The sequence below is a fragment of the Solanum verrucosum genome, unplaced genomic scaffold (assembly GCF_900185275.1).
Source record: "Solanum verrucosum unplaced genomic scaffold, falcon-dt-bn FXZP01000177.1, whole genome shotgun sequence".
Lineage (NCBI taxonomy): Eukaryota > Viridiplantae > Streptophyta > Magnoliopsida > Solanales > Solanaceae > Solanum > Solanum verrucosum.
In genome coordinates, this window is record NW_026020401.1 from 2,586,311 (window position 1) to 2,608,822 (window position 22,512).

The window sequence follows — 22,512 nt, forward strand, 5'->3', positions numbered from 1 at the left end:
TGTTTGATTGAATGTTGTGTTGTATTTGTTATTTTAGACTAAGAACAAGCTAAAGCTTTACAAAGGGTTAAAGATTCGCGATCAGACTTCTACAACAACTGTTTGGCACCCAGGTAGGCTAGGTTTCCTTAATTGAGTAGTTAGACATGTTTTCTTAACTACTGCATGGTATTTTGTGGATTGACGGGAGGTTTCATGTCTAGACCTTTGGGTATGGAGTCTAGATGACTAAATGTTGTTATTTATTGATGTCAGGGCAGGAAAAGATAATGACAAAGGAAAACCGGTGGTTCTCTAGTTCTTGATTGTTAATTTTGAGTTTTCTTAAGGGTGATTCGGTGTTAATGGTAAGATTAAGTGTTATGATATTGTTAGGTTATAACCATTTCTAAGGTTGTGATAATTAAGAAAACAAATGCGTGTTCATAAAAAGGGGTCTAGTGTTAGGCTATTGATATACGCTTGTAGGTGTTGGTTGTATGTTTCTGATTTATGTATGTATGCATGTTTACTACTTGTAGTAACATTTTTGCAATGCATGGTAGGGAGACAATGACATCATGTTGTTAATCTCATGCAATGAACTTGTGATTGTGATTTTTAAGTGGTCTTTTCCATTGCGCTATGTGATTATGTGTGATTGTTGGTTGAGTACCACACAGGTACACTAACTATGAATGATTTAGACACCACACTGATACACTAACTATAGATGGCTTGGGTACCATGTCGGTACACTAATAGCTTGAGTTTGAATTTCGTGAGAGGACCATGTATGTGATTGTGATTTCATGAGAGGGCCCAATATTTTCATTGTGATCAAGTGAGACATGTAGTTATGCACTGTTTGACCCAAGTGTTATTGTTCATGATATTGTGACTGAGAGCCTACATATTCTCCATTGTTGTTACATGTGGTTATGGTATTGCGGGTTATGCATATAAATCCAAGGTGAGGATTGAGAGTCCAAATTATGTGTTACTTGTGATAGTTGAGGTATAATTAATGTTTATTGATAACGAATCCTTAGGTGTTATTCTGCATATTTATTTTAACTATTGAGTTGAGTTTATGAGGTCTCAATGCTTTATTTATTTCTAAACTCGATTTCTATTTATCATGATGTGATTGATTTATTGAAATGGTGGTTGTTAAGTTCAACATTGGTATATGGTTAAGTGATGTGACTGATCATGGTTGTTTAATTTTTCAGAACTTACTTGATAATGGGGATGTGAGTCAAGAGAGATGAATTGGTCTAATGCGCCAGTGCCATGTACTTTCCTAGAAGGACAAGCAAGTTGATTGATATGGCTAGTGATGACATTATGTGGTAGAAAGGTTAGTCTATGATTTGACATTAGTGGTGGCCTTGTATTCGGTAATCTCTATGTGATTGTAGGATTAGATTATGATATGATATTAGGGTGACATCACAAACAAATTTGGAAAGCGTTAAAGTGACATAAAAGGCAAGCTTAGGAAGCATCAAAGTTGACAGCAGAATAATGAGGTACAAGGTTGGGTTCAAGTGTACTAGTTTATGGGTATTATATCTGAGATGGTAGAAGCACGTGGATAGAGACTTGGGGTGGTGTCTACTTTATATTATGTGGTAGGTTTGGATACCTGCCAGTACGTGTTGTTCGTACTCATACTACTCTTGCTATGCCACTTGACATAGTTTGGTTGTAGGTATTCAGTTAATATTTCATAGGTGAAGAAGATGATGATCCCTGACAGCTTCTTCTCATCTTTCCTTATGGTGGAAGTTGTGTCCTATTTTCATGCCTCGAGCCTACACCTTGGATATGACCGACACTCGAGAATCACTGCTGGTCCGCAAGCAAATATTTGACATGTCTGACTATGACACATATGACTCAATAGAATACGCGAAAGCTTTAATATATGAGCATTTAAAATATTTAAAGAACTTTTAAAACAACGTTTGAAAATACTTAATATAAATAGTAAGTGTTTAGTAAAACATCCAAGCAAAATACTGAAAACTGTCTAACTTTGTTTGTCCATGAAGCCTCTACTATCTAAAGATTGGTATCGGGACAAGACCTACAACACCTTAAAATCCTACTATTATAGAGCAATAAAAATGGAGTCCTCCGAAATCAGAGAGGTCTCACCAGAAGCTGACGAGTAGATGAAGTCAACGGAACGTCTGTTGATGACCTAAATATTTGAATCTACATCATAAAAAGATGTAGATCGAATGACATCAATATATTGAATATACAAGTGTGTAATATGACTGAATAAAACAATAACATAATTGATGACTAAATACATATCAAGTAAAACAATATATGAACAAGTAGTGAAAACCATTTGTACTTTACAATAAGATATGCAATAAAAGCAATATGAGAATAGAAAACTTTACTTAGTTGGAGTTTCTCCAACTGAAAATCATCACTATGAGCCTAGCGATGATACAATATTTTACCCATGTTGCAAGAGGCATCCTATACTTTTGTAAGATCCCATACTTTTTCTCTAATCGTGCATAATACATGTGGCTAGTATGGCATGGTTATATGAGGTGTATATGACTTTGTATCGTACATTGGAGATTAAGATTGCAAGTAGGTGGCAATATCAAGGAACTAAACTAAAGTTTTAGGTCAAAGGGACCCCTCAAACAAAGTTCATGATAAAAGAAATGGCTCGGGTAGAACTTCGCCCGTTTGAAAGGTTTAACTTGTCCCATACCTTGTGGATAAGCCTATGAGTGTAAAACATGCTAAGAATAGTGTGTTATGAGGTATTATAATAGCACAAGGGTCGTATGTTAAGTTTGGAAGTCAAGAAAATTAGTGAAACTAAAGTCGGCAAAAGTTATTGAAGTTTTTATAATAATATTTTCTTAACTTTGGGTCAAATGTCTTGGATGTTTTATCCCAATATACAAAGAGTTAGAAGGCTTATCACCCATTAAATCGAAGACCTATGAGTCTAGTTTGCAACGCACAAAACCCCATATCCAACCGACATCGGAGTAAAAAGTTATGAGGGTTTTACTATAGACTGCCGGGGCAAAATCCCGGTTGGGTTAAAAATGTGGTATGTTGGCTTACTCAACGTTTTAAGCCATGAAAACATTTCATTTTACTTCCAAACCAGAAAGAAAGCTTAAGAGAGGGTTCCTATGAGTACTTGCATGATGAAGGTCAGTTTTTAACGATTTCTACCATTAAAGATTGCCCCCGTGCTTAGAAACGTGATCTCTACACATGACAATCGCTTTCCCCTTCCATTAGCTGCGTTTGGAGCATGTTTTTGAAGATATAAATTTGTAGTTATTGGTGTTTCTTCAAGGTTTACACTTGGTTAACTAAGGTAATCATCTCGGGACTCTTTTTATGATTGTTTTTATGAAGTTCTACGGACATTTCGTCAAGTTGAGGCCATTTGGCAGATCTGCCGATTCAAGAACAATTATGAACTATTTATATGTGTGTACCAGCTGTGTATATATAGTGTTTGTGAAGTTTAGGACGTAAGGAACAACTTTCGTGAAGAATCTACAGCCATTCGAGCGTTCATTGAAAAAGTATGTTAAGGCGAAGCTACGTCCCTCATTTTAGCACCACTCTTGGGAAATTCCTAAAACGCCGAATGTGATATTTTGCTATTGTCTTGCTAGAAAGACCTTCAGTGAAAGGCATTGGGATCTCAGCTGAATTATTTTCATAAATCTGTTATTTTGATATTTCACTCGATCGGATAAATATAGTGTTCGACATCTATATGTAATTTTATCAGTTTCCTTGATTATATGTCCGCACGTATGAATTTGTATTCTTCCTTGGGTGATGTGAATTAAAATGTCACGCGAGACCCTTACTACTTGTGACCAGCCCTCTTTCTCCACTAAGGTTATTATTAAAGAAAAGCTTTAAAGTAGCTCACGACCTTCAAAACTCTCAAATATAATTTAAATGTAAACTATTAGATCACTTGGTTTTTGAAATATTTCTTTTATAAATTATCTAGGAACCAAGTTAGGAACTAAGTAAGTCACCTTAAACTTGTTATGAATATCAACAAGGTTCAGTTATCCTTCTAAAATTCGAGTTAACTTTTCAAGCTTATTTGGAAGAACATATCAGGTTCCATGAGATTGTTATATGTTATACGAAAGTTATTATGGGGTTATGAGAACAAGACTACAAATGGGCCAAGATTGGCAACATGACAACAATAACTCATAGGTGTTATTAATCCATGACAAGCTATGCATTCTACTCCCGAGCTATAATCGGGAGGTATGTGGCCTATTGCCTATATTTATATGTATGAGACACAGATGGCCACAAGTTGGCGAATATGATGTCGGTTCGCTACCGAAAAGCACCACCATTGCTAGCATTTGGTTGTGTATGTCATGCATTTGCATATATATATATATATTCACGACATACGATTATATGAGCATACCATGCATATTTAAGTAGTAGGGGGCTAAAGGTCAGCCATGAAGATTATTTGGGTTTCAGTTTCAGGTGGTATCTCTAGTACCATTTTACAGTAAATGTTTGTGATTTTACTTTTCGCTTTACATACCAGTACATTTTTATTCGTACTGACGTCCCTTTGCCTGGGGACGCTGCTTTTTGTTTTGTGTGAGCAGGTACATGCAGGGACTCTAATCGACCTACTCGCTAGGATTCAGGTTCAGCTGTGAGTTGGTAAGCTCCATCTTATCCTGGGGCTATCAGATGATGTTTACTTTTGTTGTACAGTTTGGGTATAGTCGGGGTCTTGTCCCGACAGTGCTTATGTCACTCATAGAGGCTATTGTGGACACAATATTCTGGGTTTTCTTTTTGTATGTTTCAATCTCCAGCCAATAGTCTTGGCATGTATATATATGTGTGTGTGTAAGTAGGTATGTTTTTGGTTGTGGCCTCATCGGCTAGATAGTACATCTTTATTTTTTTTTCGATTTGTCTACCATTGTTTGTATGGTTATTCTCTTTCAGGTCATGACCTATGGGTCCAGGCTTCACTTTTTAGAGGTTGTGATGCCCAATCTTTTTGCCTCACAAGTTTGGCTTAGCTAGTATGTTTCAGTGGGTAACTCGATGTATTTGGGTATCGAGTGCCAGTTACGCCCCCTATTTCGGGGAGTGACAACTTTGTTGGGGTATAAGATGCTAACTATAATTGGGGATCCATTCAATAAGGCTTCTTGAGGTAGTGAAGAGTCACCCGAAAAGTCGGTACAATCATATCCTACGTTGGCTACGTAGTTTTATGGGACATTGAGTTAAAAAGAGACTATTACTTTACTTTACTTTTATTTTTCTTTACCGACGTACTTTTCAAAAAATCAATTATATTCTTTCTCTTTCTGAACTGTCAAATAAAACATATGAAATCATTTGATTCTTTCTTTAAAAACTCTTTTCAAAACATGCATTTAAAACATATACTTATGGACTTACCTATAAAGTCCAAAATTAATGTATACGAAATCTCATATAGTAATTTTTATAAACAAATAGGGTTCATGTGATACAAAACATGAACAAAAATTTAGAATCAATATACATAATAGAAATCACAATCTCAATGGTTAAGGAATTGAAACTCAGAATAAAAAACACAACTGAATTTTAATTTTTTAAAAATTGTTGATAATGCTCTAAACATAACGTTTCACTAATTGAATTGAGATGAATGACATGAGGACGAACTATTTCAACACTATGAATAACCTTACATACCTGAAAAAAATAAAGTTCTTGATGAAGTTTGAAACCCTAGCTTGAAGAAGAATGATCAAGAAAACCTTTCTTGAGATTCTTGAATTAGTTTCTTGAAACCCTATGGCCAAGAACTAAGATTTTTATTGATGATTCATAATTGTATGAAGGAATTTGAGTTTGAAAGAATAAAATTCTTGGAGAAAGATTTACCTTGAAGAAGAATCTTGAAAAAGATTTGAAAGAATCTTGCATGGAAGTCTTATGATTTGATTTTCCTTAGGATTTTACCTTGGAGTTTGAGAGAGAAGAGAATGGTGAATTAAGAGATGAAAATCTAATTGTTTAGAGGCTTTTAGGAGTCAAAAAATATGTTTAGGGTGTGTTGGGGTAAAAAGACAAAAATGATCCTTTTTAGTATATCCCCGTCGGCTATTTCGTCATTGTACTGTATCAGGTTAGTAAAATGATCATATCTAATTACTCGAAACTTTGATTGATGTAAAATTGGTGGCATTGGAAATAAGACTCAAATAACTTTAATTGAAAAGGTTATGAGCCCTAACTTTTCATATTCTAAGAGATATAGTTGTTTGAAGTTGATCTAAGTAGAATCTTATATCAAAACTTAATTGGTAAGGAAGCTTCCAACTCAATTTTGTGCTAGGGATTCTTGTGACATTAATTAGGTGTAAAAACTTCGAGGTTCAGATTTAAAAAGAGTGGGAAAAATACTAAAATAACCCCTCTTAAAAACTGATTGGAGTCGTCTACGGAAGGCTATTTATGGTCCGTACAAAAGTCTACGAGCCGTAGACCCTCTCATAGGAACATGCTGAGTTTTCTAGATTCCTGAAGTTGGGCTGTCCTTCTCTCTTGTAGGAAGCTTACTGGGAGTGTGCCTTAGGATTTAGTTTCCATGACACCATAGGAACTTATACGACCCGTAATCCGGTTCGTGAAACTTAGACTTGATAACCAACTTTCAAGGACCCGGTTCTACGAATCTGTCTATGGTTCGTAGATACTTCTACAGGCCGTAAAAAGCTTTTGTGGCATCAGACTACAGAAATTTTCAAGATCAGATTTGTGTTAGAATTTTTGGGGTTCTACATCTTTCCCGTGGGATCATCCATCCCCGAATGATGGTTAAACTTAACTGGAAGGGTACGTATTAGGGTTGAAGGCTAGTAAGGGGTAAACATGACATGTCGCAACTTCATATTACTTAGGACATGACTTTAAATAGGAAGAACTAGAGTATGCGTATTAGGGTAAAAGGCTAGTAGGGGTTAGAGTGGTGTCTTGTCATGTAGAGGTATAATGTATCTCCTAGGACCAGTCGTGCCCTAATAGTTCTTTCCATTTGTTGTTTATTGCATTTCAATTATCATTTTATTTTACTGTTGTTACGATTTTATGTCTCATGTTTTCTCCATCTTTTTCATAGGTTCGATACACTTGAGGAGGGGGTCTTTTGGAAACCGTAGTAAGGTACGTGTGTGTAAACTCTACCCTCTCCATATCCCACTTTGTGGAATTTCAGTGGGTATGATGTTGTTGTTGTTGTTATAGTACAGTGGATTAGTTAACAATATAAGCAGGAAGTTAACATAATTGTAGTTCTGGTATAAGAATTATAAAATGACACGAAAACAATTTATTCCTTTCAAATGCATTGTTGTCATTTTTTCTCTATGAATCGTTTATTTTAATTTAGTGTATTATTAATAATCGAACTCTCTCTCTCTCTCTCTCTCTCTCTATATATATATATATATATATATATATATATATATATATATTATTTAGTTTTGATTTGATTTTAATAATTTAAAAACTAATTAAATTGATTTGATTTTGATTTTGAACAATAACAAATCTAAATAGACCTGTGAACACTTCTTGTTTTAACATGTGCGCTAGAAGTCAATTGAGGAAAGTAAAAGGATATTTTAATCTTTAGCCATCAATTAGTAAAGTCATTACCAATTACACTTACACTTAAATATTTTTTAAAAAGTATATCTATATGTACATCGAAGATCATTCCTTCTTTCTTTCTTTAGAAATGTGATGATCCATTTTTTTTCAAGCTTTCAATGAAGTGTCCATATTTGTTGCTTTCAAGGGTAAGTTTTAGCCACAAGTTGATTTCTGTTTTAATTACTGCCCATATCTTCCTTTTTTCATTTTTTAGAAAGCAGGTCAAAAATCACAACAATCGATAGAGATTGTCACGATCCATAAATGAGCGTGATGACACTCGTGTATTTCCATCAAGACAAGTCAGCCTCAACCCAACAAAACAAAAAAATGTGAAAAGTAAAACAAGAATAACATAAGAGTGGAAAACTTATTCATTCTAATATAACCTCCAAACCTAATTGTCACGTGTACAAGCCACTAATGTATAACGTGTGAAATTGAAAGATAATTACAAGTCTCAATGTCTTTATTACTCAAATAGAACAAAGTATAAAACAAGGAACAAGAGGGCCCGCCGGATGACAAGCAACTACTTCCCAATGTTTCCTCAGATGTAACCAGAAGAAGAACAATCCCATGGCTCTAGACTTAGAACCTACATAAGTGTAGAAATGAGGAGTGAGTACCAAACAATACGGTACTCAATAAGTAACCAAATAAACAAGAAAAAATTAGCTAGAATACAAGTACTCCATTCATCCCAACCAAACCTCCTCAAACTATAACCTGCATAGAAATCAGCCCAACCTAATAGTTTCACAATATACAATTCACAAGGGTTAACAATCACAATCCAATAGTCAGAGCTCAACAACGAACAAGTATAAAGAATATCCATCACAAGTATCAAATGAATCTATCACATGTATCAAGTAGATCAATCACAAGTATCAAATAGATCAATCTCAAGTGTCAAGTTCATCAAATCACAGTAATCAACACTTGGGAGAACCATTTTTCATTCGCATAATGTCACTAGTCGGAACCATTTCCTATCGGCTTTATATATTATCATGTGCTAGAAATATTTTCCTTTGACACAATATCAATAGCCGGAACTATTTCCATTCAGCTTTATATCACATCACTAACCAGAACCAATTCTCTTCAGTTTTATATCATATCACTAGCCAAAACCATTTTCCTTCAGATTTATGTCACATCACTAGCCAAAATCATTTCCCTTCGGCATTAATGCAAATTTAGGGCCTGTTTGGATGGCTTATAAAAAGCAACTTATAAGTCAAAACTTAAAAGTCATAAGTAGATGGTACCCTACTTTTGACTTATTTTAGAACTTTTTTGGCCTAAAAGTGGGTGCTTAAAAGAACTTTATAATCTTTCCAAACACCTCCAAAATTAAAAAAAAAAACTACTTAAAAGTCAAAATCACCTCAAAATAAGTTAATCCAAACGGATACTAACTATAGCGGCATACCTTTTACATGGTGGTCAGCAGGGGCGGACCCACGTGGGTTCCAAACCCCCTCGACAAAAAATTACACCAGACGTATAACGTAATTTTTTTGTATTTATGTGGATATATATATTTTGAACCCCCTTAAAGACAAAGAAATTGATAGCCCAACGGTAGGTCTCAAGGTTTGAATACCTGTGTTAGCGTTTTATTTTTTTCTTTCTTAGTTTCAGTTTTCTTTTTTTTTTTTAATTTTTAGCTTCGTTTTTCACGTTTTTTTTAGTTTTATTTTATTTTATAAAACATGCTAAAAGTGTGGTTTTAAATCCAAAAAAAATCAAGGGTCCGCCACTAAAACTATATACTACTACTTCCTTGAAATTTTCTTTTGATGGCTTATTTACACGTTTATACTTTTATTTTTCGAACCCCCTAAACGAAAATCCTGAATCCGCCACTGGTGATCAGCGACAAAATTGGAACATACCACATATAACTAGCTTTTTGTATGTAAAGCTAAAGGATACATAATAACTATGTTGGTTGGACTTAATTAGAAAATCCTTCATACATCATTAAAATGACAACAATAACATAAATAGATGAACAATGAGCAACAAGCTTATAACTAGGGAAGCAATATTAAAAGACACCAAGACAAAACATTAATTGAAAAAAAATAAAAGTATTAAATGCTCAATCAACATCCTAAGGGTGCACACCATTCTCTCCATCTCCATTGCCATTGTTGTCATTAGCATCAGTTTCAGTAGCAACTTTCTCATCTGCATGTTTATTCAGTTGTTTCTTCCTTTCATGAAGTTTAGTTCGCAGAACATCAAATAGATTTAACAAACTTCGAATTTCTCTAGCATCAAATTCATTGATGCTTTTTCCTCCAACAAGTTGATTGAAGAGGTTCTTCATTTCATTCTCATCAGCCATTTGCTCTATCTTGCTAATATATTTTCCTTAAGCATTCACTTTCTTTGAATGTAGATTTCATAGAATAAGAGTGTTTGACTTATATATATAGATGCCCAATAGGACCATATAATTTAATAACCAAAGTTGATTGAGATAATTTGACCAAATTGAGACATAAACTAATTGCATAATCTGGGTTTTAAGGTATTTATTAATTATTTTTCCTAAATAGATGTAGTAGGTAATTATTAATTAATTTTCCTAAATAGAGGTAGTAGGTATTTATTAATTACTTTTCTTAAATAGATGTAGATAAAATGCTAAAATCTTGAAGTTGGAGAAATAATCATATTTCTATAATTAGAGGGTGTTTGGAGTGACTTAAAAGTTAGTCAAACGTACTTTTGAGTCAGTTTTTGACTTCTGGAAGTGTTTGAAAATAATAAAAATTAACTTAAAATAAGTCAAAAATGAATTAAAATAAGTTAGGAAGTGTTTGGCAAGGTCAAAAATGACTTAGAATAAGTTTAAAATGACTTAAAATAAGTCAAAAATCAAAAGTAGGTCTCCACCTACTTTTATTTTTTGACTTAAAAGTCATTTCAGTTTGACTTTTTATTTTTGATTTAGAAGCTACTTTTTTTAAGCCAATGCAAACGGGCTCTAAGCAATTTCACACCATAAAGAAGATGCAACAACTCAAGCAATTCAAGTCCACATTGATCAAACGATTTCATCAATCAACAAAGTAAGGTCCATAACAAAGCAATTCACAAAGCATTATAATCAACACGTTGCCATTTTGATTAATCCTCTTTTTATTCATTAAGATTAATCAAGTGGAACAATGAGTCGATCACCTCATTCCAGCACTCCCCAACACATAAAATGAATGTAAATACATGATTCTACTAATTTTACAAGATTTAGGAGATCATTTGTCTCAATTCAATCAAAAAGTCAATCCAAGACGTGAGCCTTCTATTGCGCCCAAATCGCACACGCAAGTGTACGTGGTCGTTCAAGTATTAAAGTGACTCTTATAAAGAGTTGGGTATCGTACCCACAGAGACTTACAATTATAATAGCTTGATTGTTCCAATACTTTAAGCTAAACACAAGTGTTATCAAGATTTCAAGAGTGATTTATTTTCTAATCTAAAATTTAACCAAAATTAAACAAGCGCGATTCAATTTCAAGGTTTTCAAACAATTATTGGGTAAATTCCAAGGCTGTAGCTCTTATCAGTATTCATGCAATTTATATTATTTAAATGGGTGTTTATCAACTATCGAATCAATGATCACAGGGTTAAATGTATGATCATGGTCTCCCGACCTCTAATCGCCTACGATAAATGACAACCTAATTACATCGTTGAGCGGGAATAGGTTGGACCAAGTACTGAGCATTATGATTTGTTCCTGTATAGTGACCAAGCATGGTTTCTAGGTATATCCCTATCCTAGATACAAATTAACCCTAATTATTAAGAGAAAATCATGCTCCTTATGTCCCACGTTCTATCATTTTATTCCTCCCCCGAGTTCAATTCAGACAGTGTGTTTATTTCAATGGTGATCAGACATGAAATACGAAAAACAAGAACATAAGAAAGATTCATATGATAATCAATATTAATCCAATGAAAACTCAATAAATTACAATCATCTTGTAAACACAGCCCTAGAACTAGGGTATTTAGCTACTCATAACACTAATTTCGATCAAGCAATGTTTAATTATCATAAAGAGATCGAAAGTTAAAGAGTTTAGGAAAGAACCCTAAAAATGATGAAATAGTTCTCCAAGTCGTCAGACTTCAAAACCCAGATTTTTTTTTATAAAATAAAATATTGACCTATTTATACTAAAGTCAAAATGGCCAAATCTGGCACACATTGGCGCGACGCGAAGGAGTATCTGAAATTTACTTCATAACGAAATATGCTTCTCAGCGACGCGGTCACTCCACGGACTGTTTTGCCTCAAAATACTTTTTCGTGAACAAAATTAAAATTCCTTTTCGCAACGCGGAGAGGACATAGAGTGCTCTGACTGGAAATTACTTCACGAGCCAGAATAAAATTCCTCTCCGTGACGCGGAGAGGATACAGATATGCCTTGGAATTTATTTCTTCCTTGCTTCTTTTTGACTCGGATCTTTTGTGTTCCCCAATGTCCATTCCAATGCTCGTTTCTCCATTTAAGCTCACCTACACAAATAATCATATAGGTTAGTATCAATGAACTCAAATGACTCGATACGACTATAAAAAACACGAATTGATTTCAAACTTGGCTTAACTATGGGTAATATTAGGTCCTTAGGCATATAAATACGTCTAAGATCACTACCCCACACTTAAAGATTTGTTCGTCCTCGAACAACTTACTAACTAATCCTAGACCTAGACTCCCTACTATGGTGCTTGTGCATCCGCTACTTTCTTCCAAGGATCTGTAATCAGTTAACACATGCATGATTTCATTCAAAATAGGCATGACTCCTGTACTTGACTTGACAACTTTTAGTAACCAATGCATTCAACAACATGTGCACCATTACAAACCACTTATCTTTCGTACTACAAGTGCCCCTCACTCCAAATAATAGTCCGCACACTCAACTCAATAGATTGAATGTAGCTTAAGGACTTTGCAAACATAGTGCGCTATCACTCCACAAAAACATCATACATGCATGCATTGAGAATCATAAGCTTGCCCATTATGTACATCTACACTAATAAAGTGTGTTATGCTCAAAATCAAATAGGACTTGTTCCGGTTGTAATGTAGGCTTGAGGTAAGAGAGGATTTATTTAGATAACATTAGTGACTTATCCTCCGTAATGCACCAGATTCAATTTCCTTATTACATTCACAACTTTTTCTTTTCTTCAGCCCTCTCTTTCTACATAGTTTTCCACTAGTACTACCAACCTCTCCTTTATTTCTCACTCATCCTTTATTTTTACATTTTTTTACACTTAACAATAGTCACCCTTGACTTAGAGATTTCTCTTGAATTAAGGTGCACATTGTCCTTGTAAGGACTAGGGCAATTATCAAGATATTCTCCAAGTTAACCACCTTCAACTTAGGCTTTTAACCTTAGTCGAAGTGCATGATATCCTAAGGACCAGGGCCAATCTCAGATTTAAACTTATGGGACATCATTTTACTACCTATTTTCTCCCTTCCCCACAAACTAAACATTTCCACCCTATTTACTATTTCCGCCGTTTTCACTTCTCTTCTTATCATAGTGCATTAGGGATTTAGGATCAAAACTAAAGGTATCAATACAAGGGATTCAGCTTAGTTACGTGGGTTAGAACAAAATCAAGGCTAAAAGGCTCAATAGGGCTACACTAGGGATATTATTTCTGAAAAGGCTAATATTCAAGACATTTCAAAGAAAGCCAATTATCATTCTTTAAACAAAACACCACTTTTATTTCGTTTCAATAACATGCCGGGCAAGTTCTAGACTCAGATGTATTACATGGATACTACAAAAGAACTCACCGCTCATGGCACAAGTTCTACTCAAGAATGGGTCCATCACAACAACACAATAAGTTCATGCACAAGGTCCAATTTAAGCTTAAGTTGCAATCATTCAAGCCAAATACAAGCGTTCAACTGCATTCACATATCAACTTCAAATCATGCTTTCATACATTTTCCTTTTAGAATTTCAAGCTTCAGCACATACCAACCTAAGACTCAATGACGAAATTGCCCTTAAGATGGTTGTCATCCATCTATCATTGGGCAATGTGACTCAACTACGACTACTGGTTCAATCCTAAAATGACAAAATCTTTTTGTATTTTGTACGGTTCAAAGGGACTTTCCTTGGCCAAAGAACCGAAAACAACCTCCAAGGAACCCAAAATAAAACAAAAAAATATAAAGCAGACTCCAACAATGTTCAACAATAAAAATATATACAGACCGGTATGATTTTCACCCCTCACCCCACACTTAAACAATAGCACTGTCCCAGTGCTTCACAAAAATCAGAACAATACAAGAGGTAAGGTGAAAACACTCCCTGATCAATCCTCCATGGCATCACCCTCTTCGGCCTCATCACCAGCATGAGCGGGGTCTACCTCCTCATCAGAATCGGACTCTACGTCCGAGCTAGTACGCAATCTCTCTTCATCAGTCGGAATATCATCATCGACTGGCTCACGAAACACAGGACCCATGCCAAGCAAGGCCTTGGCGTGGGCATTCAGTGGATAGTACCTCTCAATGTCACCCAATTGCATGTCAGTGGAAGTCAGACAACCATTCTGGTGGAACACCATCTCGAGGCCATACATCCTAGCCATGAGAAGTTCATCCCTCCTATGGCGCTCTGCAGTGGTGAGAGTTGGGCCAAACTCAGTGTCGGGTCCCTTTGTCCTCGTGATGTCCACATGTGCTGGGAATAACGATGCCATGTAGTCCACGTTCTCTTTCGGAACACCTGCAACACGACACAATATGGTAATAAGGCTACGAAAAGCATACCTGCGCCCCTTATAAACCCAGTCCTTTCGCATCGCCGATTTTAGGATAGCCCCAATGTTCAACTTTGTGGGCATCATCAAAGCATAAACCAAGTAGACCCTGTCCCGAGTGATGTCCGTATAATAGAGGCCTGGTATAAAGCAATTCATTACAACCTTTAGCTAGACGTGTGCCTCCCTCAACATATGAGCATAGGGAAGAGATTGATGATATCTCTTCCCGCTGTGCTTATTACATTACACCATGGACTGAGGACCACACAATGTATGTCGAATGGCCCGGTAGCATAGGCGTATGTTTAGCCCGGTGAGCACTAGTGGATCAGTGTCCTGTGACGTACCTACTATGTCATTGATAACCGCGGGAGTGAGAGGTACATCCAATCCCCGCACAGTCACAAAATGAGATCTCACTTCCGGTGCCCAGTTGGCGTAAAACTCCCGTACCAAGTGCATGTTGCACTCACCCGACTCTGTGAAAATAAACTCCATATGCAACTCACGGATCCGCCTTAGTATCTGGGGGAATTCCCGCGCCAAAATGTTTCTGTCAATGCAAACATCTGAGAGATACGAAGACTCGGTATGCTTTTTCCACCAAGTCTTGCCTTCTTTGGTCACAACTTTCACCCTGAACCGCCTGGTTTGGCCCCTAGGAATTGCAGGTACATTGGGTACATTCCCTGCACTCCGGACATGCTTCCTCTAGCTCGAAGTGGCAACTTCCTTACCGGGTCTTTGTGAGCTTGACATGATTTCCTGGAATAAGATCAATTCAGCCCACAACACAATGATTTGTGGGTGATGCGCAGACATCACCCCATATTTACTTCATTCACTAATTCATCATTGGTACTCAGACATCCCAAAAAATGAACGACAATACCCACCTAATTATCACATTCATATAACCATATAGGCATCATAGTATTAGTCACAAACACTTGACCTTAACACTAGGATTAAGATACACACGCACTATTCCACAGATCAAGAAACATGTAGTATTACTCCAAACTTCACACTATACATATGTATCCATGAATAAACAATATCACACAGCCAACACCACCGACTTGTTGTCACATAAACATATTCAAACAACCATCCGCAACAAGACTCAACCAATAGCAATCAACGATAATTTCTACTCAAACTTTGAAATTCCTACTACAACAACATAAAGCCAACGATTTCATTCAACCAACGAAACCTAATTCACCAAACTAGAATGTACAGCTAACCCATTTTCCCCCAACACTTTAGACAAGCACATCAGGTAAATTATATTCAAAATTATGAATCATCACATCAACTGCTTAAATCACCATATGCCCACATGCAAATCCACACTACACTAGTTCTACTCAAGAATTAGAACTACATTAACAAGCATAAATAGTACTTCACCTTCCCCATAACTCGCAACACATATCAATTTGCCTCCACTACAAATCGCACCCATGACACCCTTTACACAAAACTATTACAACAACCCCCACCCTCAACAATAACCCATACTTATGAAGAAAATTAAGCAAAAGACGTACCTTTGGTGTTGAATGCGGTGAGAATCGAGAGAGGAGAAGGTGGACTTGCTTCGCGTTATGAAATGGATCTCAAAATTTCGCAAGGGGAGAAGAGATGAGGAACTTTGGGACAAACGGGGGGACATGTATTTGGGAAATTAAAGGGAACGGGTCATGCATTTTTGAAAGGAAACGGGTTGAACCTGTCTAACTTAATGAAAATTAAAAAAATACCTACCTAGGGCACGACGCAGAGGCTACATGGACCGTTCTGCCTTGCAAAATAATTAATTTTCACGAGGGCAAAATTTTAGTCCACCTCCTTTACGAAGCTGCCATCTTTTTAACGTAAAAAACATTTACCGTCGAAACCAAGTTTGGGGGCCTCCTCCGCGATGCGGTACCTTCATGGACCGTTCTGCCTCCCAGAGGAAAATTAATTCCATGCGAGGTGATCTTTACCCCAACTCGACGATGCGGCAAATGTGTTCATTCTTGTTTCCTTCACATTTGAAGCTCAAAACCCATTAGTATAAACACGATGGGTTGCCTCCCATCCAGAACCTTAGTTTTGGTCAAGGCACGACTCATAATTTTGTATTTTTCTAGATATATCTTTTTTTTGGTTAATTCCTATGAATTGAAATAACAAAATAAAAGAATTGAAATCCTAACTATTACAAGGGGTAGCGGGTTGCCTCCCGTGCAACGCCTGATTTAACATCACGGCACGACCCATCTCATGACTCACTAGTCATTCAATGTGAGCGCTTCAAGCTCACAATCAACATCATTTCTAAAGTAATGCTTCATGCGTTGCCCATTCACAAGGAAAGTAGAGCTCTTATCCTTGTTCCTTAGCTCAACCGTACCATATTGGGTCATCCTCACAACTTCAAACCGACCACTCCATTTGGATTGAAGTTTTTCAAGGAACAACTTTAATCGTGAATTAAATAGCAGCACCAATTGACCAGGCTCAAAGGTGCGTGACATGATATGCTTGCCATGCCACCTCTTGGTCTTCTCTTTGTAAAGCTTAGCATTCGCATAGACGTGAAACCTGAATTCTTCTAACTCATGTAGCTGCGTTATCCCTTTCTTACCAGCTAACTCAACATCCAGATTCAACTCTTTGATCGCCAGTATGCTTTATGCTCCAATTCAGCTGGGAGGTGACATGATTTCCCAAAAATCATTCGATAAGAGAAGTCCCTATCGGTGTCTTGTATGCAGTTTGGTATGCCCACAAAACATCATCTAACTTGTCAGCCCAATCTTTCCTTTGGGCATTCACAGTCTTTTGGAGGATCTACTTCACTTCTCTATTGGACACTTCCACTTGCCCACTAGTTTGGGGATGATAAGTTGTAGCTACCTTGTGTCTCACCCCATATTTGGTCAACAAATTTCACACTGAACTATTAATATAGTGCGTACCTTCATCACTATCATTGCCCTTAGAGTTTCGAACCTGGTAAAGATGTGCTTGCGAATGAATTTCACTACCACTTTTGCATCATTGGATGGTAATGCAACTTCCTCCACCCACTTGGACACGTAGTCCACTGCCACTAAGATGTATTGATTTCCACGGGACGATTGCGATCGCGAGCCAAACCTTCACTAATGCGAAAGGCAAATGAAATTGAAACTTGATGGAAGTGAATCGGACCTCGCTAACGTGAGCCTCACGATCGCGAGGGACACCACAACACATACATCAACAAAATCAACCAACTTTTAAATCATCAAAATGACCTTCGAGGTTCTTTTGAAATCTCATACACACAAACCATATATGCAATTTAACTAAACTCATAGCTTCGAACTCAATGAAATTATCAAAACATGAATCTAAGGTCTCCTTGATTTGTGGAAGTCACTATAAACGAGCATAATGCCTAAAAAAAATTCTAAATCTAGCTTGGGGGCTCGGAAAATTCAACCACGTCCTCACTTTGACCTAAAATCATCTGTCGAATCCAAAGAAACTCTCAAAATTTTGATCTGAGCATCTGAACCTCGAATGTTGACCAAAGTCAACCCAAAGGCTAAAATCTCAACAATTTCCAACTTAGGACCTCCAATCCTCAAAACGATTCTGAATATGAAATCGCAACGAGGTTAGACCGACCAATTTCAATATTTTGAGACTGATGGAATCGACGAAATTCCATTCTGACACTAGAAACTCTAAAAGACAGCGAAAAACCACTTTTTAACAATTTTAGCCTTTCAAAATAAAAAACTTACATAAGTCATCACTTTTAACCCAAAGCTCAAAACCAACTTTCAAAACTCAATCAAAAATGACTCGGGGTCTATATCGAGAGAGGTAAAATGATGATTTTATGAAAATTTCCAAAAATAACCTTCCGAGTTATTACAGAGATCATATCTTAGCTAACCTTCCACATTTATGCGAAGCAACCTTCTCTTCTTGAAGATGATTAATTTTCTCAGCCTAAAGGTACCATTCGAGTTTGCCTGCGAGTAGCGTGTTGCACCCCAATATACACGTAAGTGTACGTGATCGCACAAGTAATATAGATTCTTTAAGAAATGAGTTATCGTTCCTAAGGGACTTATGATCAATTTATATTTAACACTTAATTCTACAAATAAAAGTAAAAGTAACATTTTCAAGAGTTGGTGATTGATTGTTAACTACTACTACTTTCGCAATAAATAAAGTAACCAAGATTGAACGACTTAAAGATGACGTTTCAAGCAAGTCAAAGACAATTACAGGGCTGCAGCATGTATTGAATCTCATGTATCATATTATCGGCTTTGAACTAATTTCAGTTGTCAAGTTACTGGTTTATAGGGTTAATTATATGAGTCGGGCTACACACATCTAGTCACCTCCTCCAGTTAGCTATCTAACTACATCATTGAGCGGGGATAAATAGACTAACTAACGAGCATTTATATTTCATCCTACTTCGTAACCAAGCAAGTTGTTCGTCCGGGCGTCACTCCTAAACACAAATCATCTCAATCAAATGGGTCGAGCTCTCTATACTCTCTGGTCTATCTAATCTTGCCTCTCTCGATTTTAAGATTAGACAATGTATTTATCTTATGGTGATCAAGCATAAAATACTAAAACAAGAATATAGAAGTAACTTATAATGACAACCAAGAATTAATTCATAAAGCCTTTAATAATCAACAATCCATTCGTAGCTACAGCCCCAAAACTAGGGCGTTTTGCCACTCATGCTATTAGAAAACCACAAAATATAATTGTTCATGCAATTTCCAGAAAATAGAAGAGTTTAGAAGATCAAAACCTATTACAAATGTGAATACTTACTCTTGCACACCCAATAATAGTCGACCCTTAACAATGGAGCCCTAGGAATCTATTTATAAGAGTTAGAAAAGTTGGAGTCAAATCCCACTACAATTAGGAATCCCATTTAATGATTTTTTAGCTGGAAAAGTCGGCATTTCCTTGGCGTGTCGCGCCTACCATTGCGCCATAAAGGCACATGTGTTCTTGAAGTCCTGGCGCGTTGCGCCCAGCAGCGCGCCCCAAGCGTGCCCTAGTCCGGCATCCTCTGGCGCGTCGCGCCCCAAATATGCCCAAGTCCAGCATCGTCTGGCGCGTCGCGACTCAAATATGCCCCAGTCCGGCATCCTCTGGAGCGACACGCCTCTCAGTGCGCCCAACACTGCTGATTTTTGCCTTAGTCGTTTTCTTGCTCATTTTTTTTCCTTCTTTTTTCGCTCCAACTCCAATTTCATCGAGAGTTCCTGAAACATCTAATCATGTGTGTGAGTGCACAATCATTACAAGTTACACCAAAAATCAAGCTAACAATTAAAGATCATTCTTCAATTTAATCAATTCATGGGAAATATTGACAACTTAGGAATATAAATGTGCCTAAGATCACCACCCACACTTAGACTTTTGTTTGTCCTCAAATAATCTTCAAACTTATCAACTCTTTTTCATAACCCTTGGACTTGTTAACCCACCTTAAAATCAACCAAACATTTTTAATCATGATCTTGTAGTTCACATTGGATGCAACAATTGACAACATTTACACCAAGTACAACACATGCTCAAAGAATGACTCTTTTGTTATTTTTCCGGGCTAATGAAAACTCATACCACACATCAATTAGATAATTCTACACATGCCATGAATGCCCTCACTTGTTTACGTTTTGTAAAGCCTTTCACTCAAGCAATTTCAATATTGACAAGGCCTATTTTTCAAATAATCAACTCACTCTCACAAAAGAAATTCTTACTTTCCTCAACATACCATAAGCTTGTCCATAGTGTATTCTTACTTTCACATTATATTTCTCAAGGAATCAAGAGGACTTTCGTTTGGTTGTAATGTCGGCTTAAGGTAAGGGAAGGAATATTTAATAATCATTTTAGTAACTACACCTCCCTAATGCACATGTTATTATTTTGCCAACAACCTCCTTCATAGCTTTTCTTTCCTCCTAGTACACACTTCATGACTATATACCTCCCTTTGTTGCTCCATATTTGCCCTTTATTTCTTTTTCATTATATATATTTTTTTTCATTTTTTTTCATGTCTTTGCACTAGCCATCCAAACTCTAGATTTTAACATTCGAGTAAGGTACACATAATCCTTGATAGGATCAGGGCCAATGTTTTGATCATAGTTCTAAATTAATCGCCCTCAAGTTTAGTCGAGGTACATATTGTCACTAAGGACCAGGGCCAAAATAGACTTTCCTTTCCCACACAATGTAGCAATTCACCCTTAGCTATATCAACCAACATTTTCCAACCCTTCTTATTTACATAGTGCATTAAGGATTTCCATAGGATCAAAAGACTTGGTATCAAACAACGAGTTTCGCCTTATCATATGGTTTATCAATAAACAAGTCTAAAGGCTTAATGGGGCTCACTAGGGATAAATTCAATGGTAGGCATACAATTAGAGTTAAGAATTGGCTATTTCAAAGAAACGCCTCAATCACATTCCCTAAGTCATACAAGCTACTAATTCAATACACACAAGGCAAGTTCTAGATATCAAGTTAAGAAAGAACCAATCATTTCTCACCACACATGGCATTCTGATACATATAAAGATATATCAACTAACATGCTCATACAAGTTGCATTACAGTATTACTACATAATTAAGCCCATTTTCATTTTATTTCGAGTCAAACTTAAGAACACATGCTAATTACAAGGTCAACCATCTATTGCATTTTTCAAAGACAACTACCCATGACGTTTGACTAACTTATTCGGAAATAGCTTCAAAAGACCAAGGTTGTTTTTTCAATCCTACTCCTCTATGTGACTATTTTTCCCGTAAGACGATCGTCATCCATCCATCATTGGGAACTATCACTCCTAAGACGACTCTAAGACTCAATAAAGTAATAAACTAATCATATACGGTTCAAAGGGACAATCCTCAATAAAAGTACCAAAAAAAACTCTGAGGAACCCAAAAGAAAAAAATTAAACTAGAAACTAATAACTAGACTCGATAAAACAGTAAACAACTATATACAACAGAGAATATTACCCCACCCCACACTTTAAAGATAAGCACTGTCCTTAGTGCACAATTAAAATAAAGTATAAGGTTAGGAATACTCCCTGGGGGCTTTAGGCCTCGTCGTCACTGCCATCGAACATTATCAAGGCATTCGTTTCTTCATCCACAACATCATCATCCTCCTCATCCATAGCCTCATCTGCAGTAGCCTCATCATAATCTAAAGGCTCTATTAAAGCGAGACCAGACCTGCACAGAAAGGTTGCACTCTCAATCAACGGATAGCAATCCGCCAAGGCCTCCATTTCCTCGTCAGTAACCGGACGTCCTCCTATCTGCAACTGCAGCTCTGCCATACCGAACATTCTTGCCATGACACTGTCATCACGGGCTTGCCTTTCTTGAGCAGACAAGACAGGTTCATGGGATGTGTCTAGTGCCTTTGTTTGGGTTACATCAACTAATTTACCCGTCAGATCTGGGTGATAAGCACTGGTCATGTCCACTATTTACTCTTCAATACCCTCAGCCCTCAGAAAACGGGTGATCAATACCCCGTAACAGAACCTCCACCTCATATTATTCCTAAATTTCATCATACTCTGCCTCAGGATAGCCCCCGCATTAAAGGGCATGCCCTTCATCAGCATATATACTAATACCACCCTATCTCTTGTCACCTCAGTCAGATGTTTAGCAGGAAGCAACACACTACACACTATCTTTAGCCACACTCCAACCACCTGATTAAAGCTAGCAAAATGGAGGATAGTGTCTTTACTCCGCTCCCACCTAGCATTCGAATTAACCCCACACAAGGTATGTCGGATATCCTTATAAGGAGGTTTATCC

At 36.7% G+C, this 22,512-nt stretch overlaps 1 protein-coding gene across 1 annotated transcript in view; it reads right to left on the bottom strand.

The window, feature by feature from the left end:
• Positions 1–8,814: 8,814 nt before the first annotated feature.
• The window catches only part of LOC125840013 (E3 ubiquitin-protein ligase UPL3-like), a 120,471-nt gene continuing 106,773 nt past the window's right edge, over positions 8,815–22,512 (bottom strand). Inside the window, exon 18 of the mRNA XM_049518992.1 lies at positions 8,815–8,825. The gene's annotated coding sequence lies outside the window, so the exon portion shown is untranslated. The remainder of the gene's footprint in view (positions 8,826–22,512) is intronic.